The 14,273-nt window shown below is 42.7% G+C and overlaps 1 pseudogene; it reads right to left on the bottom strand.

Annotated features, from left to right (window-relative positions):
* Positions 1-1,142: 1,142 nt before the first annotated feature.
* LOC103257521 overlaps positions 1,143-14,273 on the bottom strand; it is a 20,853-nt pseudogene continuing 7,722 nt past the window's right edge.

Raw genomic sequence — 14,273 nt, forward strand, 5'->3', positions numbered from 1 at the left:
GGAGCCCCGGCCGTCCCAGCCTGACTCTCTGCGGACTTTCCCGCCACAACCACTGTCCGCATTTTCCTTTACTGTTACTCCGGCTTTGCACCCCGCGTGGCCAGGCAACCGGGGGGGGGGGACCCCTCTCGTCCCAGGTCGAGCTCACGGACGCCGCCTGCGCGCTGGCCTGGGGGGTGGGAGGACAGCTGACATCTGTACCCGGAGCTCTAGGAGCCCCTCATTAGTTGGGCGGGATCGGGGAGGGAAGAGGGCATCGGGCTGGGTTCCTGGACGCTGAGTGAGAGTTTTCCAGGCGGTGTCGGCCGAGCGAAGCAGCACGAGGGCAGCGCCCGGGTCGGCGATCTTGCTCCGGTGCTCAGGGATGCGAGTTCGGAAGGAGGCAGAGCTGGAAGGGAAGTTGTGCGGGCAGGTGTGGAGGGGCATATTGCCGGGACTGGACAGCAGCCACCGCTGCACGCGGGCTGACCGCGGGAAGTGAGCTCTGCCCCGCGCGGGCCCTGGGCGCTCTCTGCCGAGGACTCGACCCGTGGCTCATTCCCGCTGCCCCTTTCCCTTCCCCGCTTCACTCCCACGCGCCCCTCTAAGAGGAGGCCGAGCCGGGCGTGACTGTACCTGGGCGCTCGGGGTAATCAACCCCACCCCGCGGCTGCGGCGCCCAGCAGCACCCCCTTGGGCGTGGGAGGCGCCAATTGTTTCTCACCATGGGCGCCTGGCAAGCAGGCCCGCACTCACTCACAGGAATCCTCAGGGAGCAGCCTGGAGGAATCCGTTCCAGACCCCTGAGGCGGGGAGACTCTGGCAAGGCGAGAAAACCAAAGCCGCCGGCTCTAAAATGGAGACAAAAATCCCACACACTGCGTGGGCACGTGGGAAAGGAGTCTCTCCCAGGCAGAGCCAGGCAGCCTGATCCCTGTGCCTGCGCAGTCAGGTAGATGTATCCAGAGGGCTTCCTGGCATGACAGATAGGACATCGCAGTGCAGTGGGGTGTTATGGGCAAAAGTCTGGGAGGGCCAGCAAGGGTCTGGATTGTCTGGGGAGACTGGCGGGGGTGGTTCTCTGGGGCAGGCATCGCGTGCGCCAGGGCTGGGCTAGGAGTTAGCCAGCCCAACCAGGGCCTCAAATGTTCTACCGGGACATTTCAGTCCTCAAAGTTTTGTAGCGCATCCTCGGGGTTTAAGTAGGGGATGCGGTTAGATTTTGTTTTAGAAAAGTCACTCTGCAAGCTGGTAGAGGACTGGTAGGAAACAAGGTAAAGGCGAGGAGGGAGCCTCCAACGGAGGAGAAAACCCATAAGGCCCGAATGAACTGAGACTGGATCCGTGGGGCCTGGGGAGGACAGACCCATGGCCCAGTTTTACAAAGGGGGTCATCTGGGCGGGGGGAAATTGGCAGTGGAAGAGACATGGGTGCCTTATAGGCCACTGGAGATGTGCCCCAGACCCCTCCTGCCTCTGTCCGGCACAGTTACCACCTTCTAGGAGGTCCTGCTTCGTGCAAGCCTGAGGGTCAATATTTCCTTGCGGTAAAGATAATTGTTTCTTTATTACCCTTGGAAAACTAACATGATCTCAGTAAAGAAAGGCCCAAGTAGTCCCTGCCTTCATGGTGGTTTCAGAGTACAGATCCCTGTCAGCAGGTTCTGGGAGAGCCCTCGGTCCTGAATAGAGGATAGAGAAAAGAATAAAACAAAGAGAAAGAACATTCAGTGATTGACAAATCAGATAGAAGGTAGGGACTCTTACCTGAGTCTGTTTTTTTGTTTGTTTTTAGAGTTAAGATTTTCTTTTTAATGGCAATATCAATACATACTCTTTGTAGAAAAACTAGGAAGCACAAAAAAATATAAAAGGAAAAAATTCTGGGCGGAGTGGCTCAATTGTGTCAACTGCAGTGGCACAGCTGAAGTAATCCCAACATTTCAGGAAGTCAGACTAGAATTGTAGATGTACAGTTTCCTCTTTGAGAATATGGCCAAATACATGAATACTTGGGGAAGCTGATTAATTGTGCTCTTAATTCCTAAAGCTAGCAATTTTAGCATAATTACTAGAGAAGATGGGCTCTGGCTGCATCATGGGAGAAAGGTTAATGCACTTGTCCCACCAAGTATGAAACAGTGGGCAGCCAGAAAGCATCCGAACTGTTAGGACTCAGGCCTCTGCTCTGTGGCCAGCTGGTGACCTGGATGGAAAACAGGCAGGGCGGCTTCTTCTAATGCAGGCGCAATTCCCAGCTCTGGATTTATAGCACTTCAGAGTGTCACAGAATTTTCAAAAGTCTCTTACCTTCAGGATTAATTAATTAAAAGTATTAACTATTGTATAACAGTAAACATAATGTATAATAGTTTACTGTCAGGGGAGTAGATTGTTGTAAAAGCCAAATGAACAATATTACACTACAAACCCAAACTGTTCAGAGTTGTGGGCTCAAGGAGGTCAATTACCGAGCGACCTGCTGAGGACTCTGGGGCATTTCCTTGGGGCATCCACTTTATAGGGGTATCCATAACATTCAGCTGTAAATGTATATCAGAAGCCTCAACATTTCATTGTCGTCCAGAATATTCTTTTGGGAAATCTGTCTTAAAGAAACAAGTTGAAAAGGAGCAAGGTTTTACACAGATGTTTACTGCAACATTTACAACAGCCCTAAATTGGAAACAACCTAAAAGTCTAATTGTAGGAAAGTGGCCAAATAAATTAAGATATAGCTATATGGCAACTTATTTTCTAACCATTAAGAAATGTGTTACAAGCTGCCAACAAGCATATGAATAAATGCTCAGCATCACTAATCATCAGAGAAATGCCAAATAAAACCCCAATGAGATATCACCTTACACTAGTCAGGATGACTATCATTAAAAAGTCAGAGAACAACAGATATTGACACAGTTGCAGAGAAAAGGGAGCACTTATTCATTGTTGATGGAATTGTAAACTCATTCAACCTCTGTGGAAAACAGTATGGAGATTTCTCAAAAACTAAAACTAAAAATATCACTTGACACAGCAATCCCACTGCTAGGAATCTACCCTCAAGGAAAAGAAGGCATTATAGAAGAAAGATTTCTGTACTCATATTGCAGCACTATTCAAAATAGCAAAATCATGAAACCAACCTATGTGCCCACCAATGATTGACTGGATAAAGATGTGTATGTACACCATGGAATACCATGCAACCATTTAAAAAACTGAAATCATGTCCTTTGCAGCAACATGGATGGAATTGGATAACATTTGTTCTCACCTATATGTGGGAGTTAAAAGGCTACAAAGATGGAAACCATAGATTCTGAGGACATCCATAAGGAAGGAGGTGGAGAGGGGAACTAGGGTTCAGAAATTACCTATTGGGTACAATGTTCACTATCTGGGGAATGGGCCATCTGAGACTCAATCTCCACTACTACATAGTATGTCCATGTAACAAACATGCACTTGTAGCCTCTGAGTCTAAAAGAAAGAAGGAAAAAAAGAAATGTGTTAATGAAGATTGTTAAATTACATTGAAAAATGCTTTGTATAAAATGCTGTTGTAGTCAACAAACACTTATAAAACACTTACTGTATGCCAGACATTATATGAAAAGCTTTAACATTTTTAACTTATTTATCTCTCACAATAACTCTACAAGGGAAGTATTATTATTATTACTATCATCATCATCACCATCCCCTTTTTGAGGATATTAAGACATGGAAAAATTAGGCTAGTCTAAGATCTAATGCCAGTAATGGGTAGAAAAAAATTCCAGACTTATTTGTACAATATAAACTCACCTAAATATAAATATGTATAGAAAGAAATAATCTAAGCAGTATCCCCAGTTTTTAAATTAAACATTTAAATTGAATTATAATGTATATAGAGCTACATAAATATATAAATATATAAATAAATCTTATGTGCACAGCTTAATGTTTACATAGAATACACTCACGTAACTACCGTCCAGATCAGCACAAAGTAATTTCCAGGATCCCAGAAGCCTCCCAGATTCTGCCTCCCAATCAACTTCCAGTTCCCAGAGGCAGCTACCATTTTTATTTCTATCACCATAGATTAATTTGGGCTGTTTATGTAAATTGAATATATAGTAGACATTCTCTTCTGTCTAAATAAATTAAGATATGGCTACACGGCAGCTATATGGCTTCTTTCAGTCAGCATTATACAAGATTCATCATTGTAACATGTCCCAGTAGTTTTTTCACAGCAGTATAGTATTCCATTGTATGAATATACAGTTCATTTAGCCATTCTATTCTTGTTGGACTTCTGGAGAATTTTTTACTATTATAAATAGTGGATCTATGAATATTCTAGTACATGCCTCTTGGTGGACTTAAGTCTTCATTTCTATTAGGTTCAGGTTCATAGCTAAAAGTAGAATTGATGAGTCTGAGGATACAGTTTTTCCAAAGTGACTGTACCAATTTATACACCTACTTTCTTCTTTCTTTTTATTCCATTGCATACATTTTCTTTTTTATTTCTTTATGTACATTTTCTTTGTTGTGTGTACAAAGACCATAAGGGAGACAAAAACACTACAACAAAATGGCAGCTGCATCATGAAGAGTAGCCTAAGCATTCTCTAGGGCAACTGTTTTGGCATCAGGGACCAGACTCATGGAAGACAAGTTTTCCACATACAGGGCATAGTGGGAAGTGGTTTCGGGATGATTCAGTGCATAGCATTTATTGTACACTTTATTTATATTATTGCTACACTGTAATATAAAATATTTACACACCTCACCATTTTAAAAAAAGAGGCACATATGGAAATGGTAAATAAAGTAATGAATGGGCCACATGCAGACTAAAATTAGTGTTGGATTATGATTTAAAACTTGCCACCAGACGTAGTTGTACAGTTGAAGCACACCAATTCACTTGCCACTCACTGATAGGGTTTTGATGTGAGTCTAAAGCAGTTGATTTATTATGGTCTCTGTGCAGTAAAACCTCACTGCTAATGTTTTTGTTTTTTGAGTTGGAGTCTCACTCTGTTGCTCATGGCCACTGCAGCCTTGACCTGCTGGGTTTAGGCGATCCTTCCACCTTAGTCTTTCAAGTTGCTGGAACTACAAGTGTGTGCTATCATGCCTGGCTTATTTTTTGATTTATTGTAGAGATGAGGTCTCACCAAATTGCCCAGGCAGATCTCGAACCCCCTGCTCAGGCAATCCTCTCCTCGGCCTACCAAAGTGCTGGGATTACAGGCTGAGCCACTGCACTCAGACACTAATGTTAATCTGTATTTGCAGCCGCTCCCCAGCACTAGCATCACCACCTCAGCTCCACTTCAGATCCTCAGGTATTAGATTCTTATAAGGAACAAACAACCTAGATCCCTTGCATGCACTGTTCCCAATAGGGTTTGCACTCCTGTGAGAATCAAATGCCACCCCTGATCTGACAGAAGGCGGAGCTCAGGCAATAATGCAAGTGATGAGGAATGGCTATAAATACAGATGAAGCTTTGCTTGCTCATCCACCATTCACCTCCTGCTGTGCATCCCAGTTCCTGGCAGGCCACCAACTGGTACCAGTCCGTGGCCAGGGGATTGGAAACCCCTGCTCTACAGGACAGTTGCCTGGGTTTTCTCACCCAGTTGTCTCTAGTGGAAAGACAAAGGAGCACCTTGAGGGAAGGAAGACTGAAAACACGCTACTTCACCTAAAGATGCCACCCTCAGCTGGGCTCGGTGGCTCAGCCTGTAATCCCGCGCCTTTGGGAGGCTGAGGTGAGTGGATTGCCTGAGCCCATGGGTTCGAGATCCGCCTGGGCAACTTGGCGAGACCTCATCTCTACAGTAAATTAAAAAAAAAAAAAAAAAATCAGCCGGGCGTGGTAGCGCATGCCTGTAGTTCTGGCTACTTGGAAGGCTGAGGCAGAAGGATTGCCCGGAGCCCGGCAGGTCAAGGCTGCGGTGGCCGGGAGTGGCCACTGCACTCCAGTCTGGGTGACAGAGACTCCAACTCAAAAAAAAAAAATGCCAGCCTCAGTAGTGAAGATTATACTGAACTCGTCACCTTTAAGATGCTGGAAGCTCACTCTCTTGCCACAATTAATCAGTGCCTTATTGCTTTATCCTAGGAGAAAAGCCATGACAGAGAGGTGATTGTAGACCTAACTCTAAACCCTAGATTCATCACTGAGCCACCCTGGTCAAGTCACAATCTCTAATGCGCAAACTGTGGGGCGAAACAACTCTGTGTGAAGTATTTTTGTGCCTAGGGAGTGGTATAAGGGTGTGTGAAAGTCTTATGAAATACTGTTTTCAGTCATTAAGGTCTGATCATTTCTACTACACATGGGTAGCAGATGCATGATGGCTTTTGCTTTGATGAATTATGGTCCTCTTTGCTATTTCTGAGGATATTATAGCTTAGCTGTGTCTGAATACTGACACCAATTTGGAAGATGAGTCATCATGAAAGACATTCAGAGAGGAAAAACAGGGCCTAATAAATTGGCCTCTGGGTCAGAGCCTAACGACATCCTTCTCCAAAGGGATGAGCTCAGCCTACAGCCAGGCATTAACCAGTGACTGTTAAAGAGGTCAGGATGCAAAATGTGAATGTCACCTGAATGCATAAGGCTCTTCTTTTCATAACAAGTAGACTCTGCTATGTGCCAGAAACTATGCTGAGGACATGATCCCTGTCCTCAAGAGTCTCACAGTCTGCACAGTGGAGACAGACAAGTAAACAGGAAATTATGACCCAGCATGATAAGTCATGTCTGATGGGAAGTATAGGGCCCAGGGCCTGAGAAGAGAGAATTACAATGTCTGGAATGAAACCTGGCATAATATGAGTCAAGAGGAAGAAGAACAATATAACTTTTGAGAAAATAGTGATGCACTAGGAATTGAAAAAAAAAAAAAAAGGTTTCAGAGTCCAAAATGGGTCTCAGACATAGAAAGTATATTTACAGAACTGGTCCTAACTCCTCTCAGGTTCAAGAGCAAGGGCTTCCACATGCAAGGGAGGAGTTACTAGGGTTCCTGGTTTCTAACCATTAGCTTGGATGCTCCCTCTTTTTGTGGGGTCCTGGCAGGCCAGAAAGTTTCTCTGGGCTCAGTTTCCCTACCTGAAAAGAGGTGTTGACTGGAGGCTCACTGCAAGCTTCTTTCCAGGTAGGACATCCTATGACTGCTTAACATTTTAAAGTGGTGTAGAACCCCATTGTCTCCAGTGCTCACTGCAAGTCACCTCCACTGTATGTGTTTTCTCACTTTATGACCTAATGCAGTTTGACTCATGAATTGTTCGTATCAGACTACAGAGGTCTGCATGCAAAAGATAAAAATGTAAACTATCTAAGCCAGAAAGAAAAGGAAACAAACTTGAGGATTGGGTGAAAAAATGAGACCCTTTTAACTTGAGTCTTCATGATGCAAAGGGAACAGATAAATGGATAAGAGTCACTCATCCTTCTCAAATTTCATCTTTCTTTCACCATCGTCAGAGTACAGCATCTAATACTAGAATATACATCAGTTAACTGGAATTGGATGAGAATGAAATCCAAAGCCCACCTCCACTGGATTCCAGTCACACTCACTAAGCAGTGATCACAGACAGGAAACACGCAGAATGAGAAATAGACATATAAATAGGTTGCTGAAATCTTGAAGACACTCAGCAAAAGGAGTTGCCAGCTTTCTTACCTTAAGATAGCCTACCAGACCAGGTGGCTTGTATCTTCTCTCTAAGTATCTGTTTCCTGAGTTAAAAGGCAAACACCAGCCTGGGTCTGCCTTAAAAATAAAGTGAACACAAAAAGTGAAAAATCTGTTGTAACAGGAAAAAAAAACTAGCATAAAAATTTGTGAAATGTGTATAAAGATGGATAGGGGAAGCAGGTGTGAATGAGTGTGACAGGAGGAGTCTTGATCAACAAACAGAGGTCTGCTGTTCGCTCTGGGGTCAGTGCTGGGAATTCAGAGACAAGACAGTCAGTGACTGTCCTGCTAAGGCAGATAGATGAGACAGACAGACAATGCATAAATAAGAGCAAAACCCTGTGCTGAGAACTCGATATTCTTACCACTCAAAGCACTGCTGTGGACCAGCGGCAGCAGCATCACCTGGGCATGTTAGAAATGCAGTCTTGGGGCTGGTGTGGTGGCTCATACTAGTAATCCCAGTGATTCGGAAGGCCAAGTTGGGAGGATCACTTGAAATCAGGAGTTCTAGATCAACCTGGGCAATATAGTAAGATCCTGTCTCTATTAGTATTAATATTTATTAATAATAACAATAATAGGCAGGCTCGGTGGCTCAACCTGTAATCCCAGCACTTTGGAAGGCCGAGGCAAGTGGATTGCCTGAGCCCATGGGTCCAAGATCAGCCTGGGCAAGTTGGCAGAACCTCATCTCTGCAATAAATAATAAAAAAAAAAAATTAGCCAGGCGTGGTAGCACACACCTGTAGTTGCACAGCTGTAGTTTCAGTTACTTGAAAGGCTGAGACAGAAGGATCACCAGAGCCCAGCAGGTCGATGCTAGGGTAGCCATGAGTGTGCCACTGCGCTCTAGTCTGGGCGACGGAGTGGGACTCCAACTCAATAATAATAATAATAACAACAATAACAATAATAATAAAATTAGCCAGGCATGGTGGCATACCTGTAGTCCTAGCTACTTAGAAGGCTGAGGCAGAAGGATCGCTTGAGCCCAGGAGTTCAGGGCTGCAGTGAGCTATGATTGCACCAGTGCACTCTAGCCTGGGTGACAGAGTGATACCCTGTCTCTAAATACATTAAAAGAATTAAGACAATGTATCTAAAGCTCCAAAATAAGAATCTGCATTGTAACAAGAACCCCAAAGTTTTAGAAGCACTGCTGCATATGGTAAGGGACTCTGGATAACTTGGGGTGGGAGGAGAAGGGCTAACTCTGTCTGAGAAAGCCAGGGAAGGCTTCCCCTAGAAAGTTACATTTGGGCTGCAACTTCAAAGATGAGTAGGAACGTATTGGTTTGAGAAAAAAGGGAAGGAAATTCCAAGCAGAGGAAGGGTTAGGATGAGAGGGTGACAGACCGCAGAGCAGTGATGCTGAACTGGAAACAGAGGCTGGAATCTGATTTTGATTTTCCACCATTGGAACTGATGTTTTATTTGTGTCCTGAGGACAAGAATCAAGTAATGAGAGAAAACATTCCCCAGGCACCGTGCTGATGTTTAATCAGCAGCAGAGTGTTCAATGCACATTAGAGATACTTATGAACTTGTTCACAGTGGAAATATGTTTTCAGGGGAAAAAAATCAGTAAAGACTAGTGTCCTTCAGGTTGGCTCACAGGGTGTGGGAGGGACCATGAATCTGACAGAAAATAGAAAATAAAAGTTTCCATCTAAGGACATTTTTTTCTAAAGATGATAAAGGCAATGGAATTATCAATTTATCTAAATGATATTAAGCCAAAACTTGGTGCCAAGGGACTAGAAAGTAATTTTTCTTGGAGGCAAAGTAGCAACTGTTTAATCTTTCAGTCTCAAGGAAAGCCGAAGCAGACAGAGAACACTTGCCTCACTTTAGCTGAAACCTAGTTCTAATGCAGGAATCGGAAGTCCAGTGTTCTGGTAAGGACAGTCCATTGATGCACAGAGAGATGGAGTGTTGGATCCTTGCCCAGGACCCTGGCTCTGAGCATGATGACCATCTGCATGCAGGTCCAGGCCTTCCTTAGGCTCCCAATTGTCGGGATCCTCTCACTGAGAAGCTGGAGGAAGCCACAGGGTCTTTAAAAATGGCAGAGGACATTTGTCATACTCTACTATAATGATTATTGATTTCTTAAGTGATCCCTTGTGTGGAGTAATATAACACATCCAATCTAGCATGGATAATTCAGACAGCTCCCACTTTCAGAAATAATGTTGTCTCGGCATCTGAAGGTGTCTTATTGTAGCAAAAGTTCTTGGACCATTGAGACAGTTGACTGGGGGGGCAAAGTGTATGAAAATAAAAGCAAAACATTAGCATTAACATTAGCATGAGGACTAAATTATGCTGCAATGTGTAGAAGTGGCCAAAAAAAGTGGAGGTTTCCAGTATTAGTACCGTACCACTAAATGCTTGCCCTATGCTTTCTGGCATTCATTTCTAATTGGCAACCCTGCTGAAACTGCCTCTGTAAAATTATCTTCATGTTCTGGTCCCTGGAGGAGGGGCAAGTCTTATCAACAGATTCTTCCCTAAACAAAGGACCTGAAACTGCAGGAGAGAAAAAGCCAGTGAAAGATGAAAAGCAGTTTCAATCTCCAGGGACCCCACCTTCCCCCACACCTTCCTCCTGGACTGCTCCATAATGGTTCAGGGAGGGGAGGAGGAATTGTACCTGACAGTCAGGGGAATTGTTTTATAGACAGCATCTACTGTAAAACCTAAGAATGGTGTTTGGAATCTTTTTCACACCTTGTTCTCTGGGCTCTGAGCACCAGAAAGTCCTCTACTGGTACAGGATCACCAGGAAGACAGTTTCAACACCCCCATCCCACATGAAATCATCTACCAATCAACAGTCCTTCTGCCCACCAAGTTCCCTTTTAAAGGCAACCCTATTGTCTGAATTCTAAGGGAGGTGGATTTGAGAGATTTCTCCCACCCTTCTCGTTTAGCTGATAAACAGTATTTAACTCTTTCTCCATTGTAATGACTGTGTTAATTTTGGTTTTTCTGGGCAGGGGACATAAGAACCCAGTTCAGCTGTAACACAAACAGCTGTCATTAGCCCTATTTTCTTTACTTTACTTTTTTTCTTTTTTTTTTGTAGGAGTCTTACTCTGTCACTCAGACTGGAGTGCAGTCCATGCTACAGCCACTGCAGCCTTGACCTGCTGGGTTTAGGCAATCCTTCTGCCTCCGCCTTCCATGGAACCAGAACCACAGACGCATGCCACCACACCCAACTAATTTTTTGATTTATTATAGAGATGAGTTCTCACTAAGTTGTCCAGGCTGGTCTGAAACCCCTGGACTCAGGCAAGTCTCTCACCTCTGCCTCCCAAAGTGTTGGGATTACAGGCGTGAGCCACTGTACCTGGTCAGCCCTATTTTCATATGAGGAAGCTGGGGCTCAGTGAGGCAGTGCTTAGGGCTCCCACAGTCAGGCTGTGAAGATCTGGGGTTCAAGCCTTACTGTCGATCACAGTTCAACAGCCTAACTCCCTGAAGTGAGCTGCCCTGCCATTTAGAAGTCTCCAAGAGACTGCACGTTTTCTTAAAGTTTGTCCAGCCTTCAGAAAATTCACAAACACACACACACATGCACAAGGCAGAAAACAGACAAAATCCACATAGATATAACAGATTCATTAAATAGAGATTGTTAATTTACAAAAAAATTTGTGAATTATGTATTATTATATGTAATAATATTTTTTCCTTTAAAAGCTTCACTTTACAAAAGAATTTAACATAGGTTTTACATATCCAGCTTCTAATTGCATTTAAAAGTGATTTGTTTACAAATATTTTGTTTGTAGTTTTCCCAGAACACAGTTTTCATGTCTATGTTTTACAGATGAAGAGGATTTCACCTACACTTAAATCTATGGATTCTTCTGGCTCCTTGAGACATTAGTGAGAACAAATCAATAAACATTTACTTATCACAACTCCTTTAAAGATGCCGTGCTAAATCCTGGAAGAGATACGACAGTGAGGGAGACACAGGTCCAGCTCTAAACAGGTCTCTTTCCAGCAGAGGAGATAAAACAAACAAGTGGGGAACTAAGTAAGAGAAGTCTCTTGCTGCTATTACTGCTATTGTTAATTTTAATGTTAGTGACAAAAAAATTAGATAAAGGTTTTACTGGACTAAATAGTATTCAGATGATATACATTATAAGCACTCAGAAAGGAGAAATGAAATCGCATTCAGGAGGGTTAGGGAAAAGTTTACAGAGCCAAGACTTGTTCTTGGACTTAGAAAGGAGATAAGATGTTGAAAGGCAAAAAGAAAATGTATTCATCAGCTCCAAACAAAAGTAAAGAGTTCTTTAGGGAAGAGGAAACTGACTAATCTGAATTTGAAGAAATGTTTGTACATGGAGGAAAGCATTTTTAAAAAGTTTTGAAAGATCCATGCAGCAATTAGCACAACTTTCTTTAGGTGTTGCAGCCAACAGAAGTTTTTTTGTTTGCTTGTTTGCTTTTGGGGGGAAGGGCTTATTTTTGTTATTTTGTTTTGTTTTGTTTGGATACGATCCAGCTCTAACTCAGGGTGGAGTGTAGCTGGTCCAATCAAAGCTCACTGCAACCTTAAACTCCTGGACTCATCTATCCTTCCACCCAAGTTGCTGAGACTAAAAATGTGTCACCACACCTGGCTCATTTTATAATTTTTTGTAGAGATGGGGTCTCACTCTGTTGCCCAGGCTGGTCTCAAACTCCTGGCCTCACGTGATCCTTTCACCTCAGCCTCCCATACTGTTGGGATTACAGATATGAGCCACTGCCTAACCAGCCGAAAGTATTTGATCTGCTTAAAACGTTTCCATCCTTTTCAATAAATGGTGCTAAGGACAACTGAATATTCATATGCAAAAACATAAAGTTGGATCTCATCTCACACCATATGTAAAAATTAACTCAAAATAGTTTACAGATGTATGTATATGTAAGAGTTAAAACTATAAAACTCTTAGAAGAAAACATAGGAGTAAAGCTTTGTGATCTTGAATTAAGTAATTATTTCTTAGGCACAACATCAAAAGCACAAATAATAAATAAAAGAAACATTGATAAATTGAATTTAATAAAAAAAAGTGACACTTTGCATTTCAAACACCACCATCAAGAAATGGAAAAGGGCCAGGCATGGTGGCTCACGCCTGTAATCCTAGCACTTTGGATGGCAAGGAGTTTGAGACTAGCCTGGGCAACACAGAGAAACCATGTTCCTGTTTAAAAAATACAAAAATTAGCCAGGTGTGGTGTCACATCTATAGTCTAGGCTACTGGGTTGAGTGGGAAGCAATGGGGGCGGGGGGAGGGGTCTGAGTGAGGTGGAAGAACTTCGGGAAAAAAAAGAAAAGAAATGGAAAAAATCTACAGACTGGGAAAAAAATATTTGCATATCATATATTCAGTGAAGAACTTACATGTAGAATATATTTTTTTATCTCAGAATTCAATAATAAACATTTTTTGATGGGCAAAAGACTTGAATAGATATTTCTCCAAAGAAAATATAGAATGTATAATAAGCACATGAAAAGATGCTCAACATCATTAATCATTAGCGGATTGCAAAGCAAAACCACAGTGAGATATCCCTTTCTACTCACTAGGATTGCTATAATAAAAAGACAGGCAACAACAAGTGTTCATGAAAATGTGAAGATATCAGAACCCTCATACATTGCTGGTGGGACTATAAAATGGTGGAACTGCTGTGGAAAACAATTTGGCAGTTCCTCAAAAACTCACATAGAGTTACAATGTGACCTAGCAATTACTCTCAGAGAAATTCTCTAAGAGAAATAAAAATATCTGTTCATCCTAAGATTTGAACATGAATGTTCATAGCAGCATTACTTACAATAGCCATTCAGTTGTGGAAACAACCCAAATGTCCATCAACTGATGGATTGATAAATAAAATGTGGTATATCCACACAATGAAACACTCTTCACCCATGAAAGGGAATTAACTATTCATGCATGCTACAACATGGATAAAGCTCAAAAATATTATGCACAGTAAAAGAAGTCAAACACAAAAGACCACATACTATATGATTCCATTTATATGAAATGTCCAGGCAAGGTACATATACAGAGACAGAGAGCTGGAGGTAAGAATGGGAAATTAGCATGAAGCTTCTTTTGGGGTGATGGAAATATTCTAAAATTAGATTAGATGGATGCACAACTTTGTAAATTTGCTAAAAATCATTGACGTATAAACGCAAAACAGGTGGGTCTTATGGCATATAAATTATACCTCAATAAAGCTTTTTTTTTTTTCTTTTTTAACTCTTCCCTCACTTTTTTTTTTTTTAGTCAGGGTTACACTCTGTCTCCCAGGCTGAAGTGAAGTGGCATGACTGTGGTTCATGGCCTTGACCTCCTGGGTTCAGGTGATCCTTCCACTCAGGCGATCCTTCCACCTCAGCCTCTCGAGTAGATTGAACTACAGGCATGTGCCACATATGCCACTGATTTAAAAAAACTTTTTTTGTTTCACTATGTTGCCCAGGCTGGTCTTGAACTCCTGGGCTCAAGCAATCCCC

Source organism: Carlito syrichta, unplaced genomic scaffold, assembly GCF_000164805.1.
Source record: "Carlito syrichta isolate Samal-C Ts95f unplaced genomic scaffold, Tarsius_syrichta-2.0.1 Scaffold301780, whole genome shotgun sequence".
Lineage (NCBI taxonomy): Eukaryota > Metazoa > Chordata > Mammalia > Primates > Tarsiidae > Carlito > Carlito syrichta.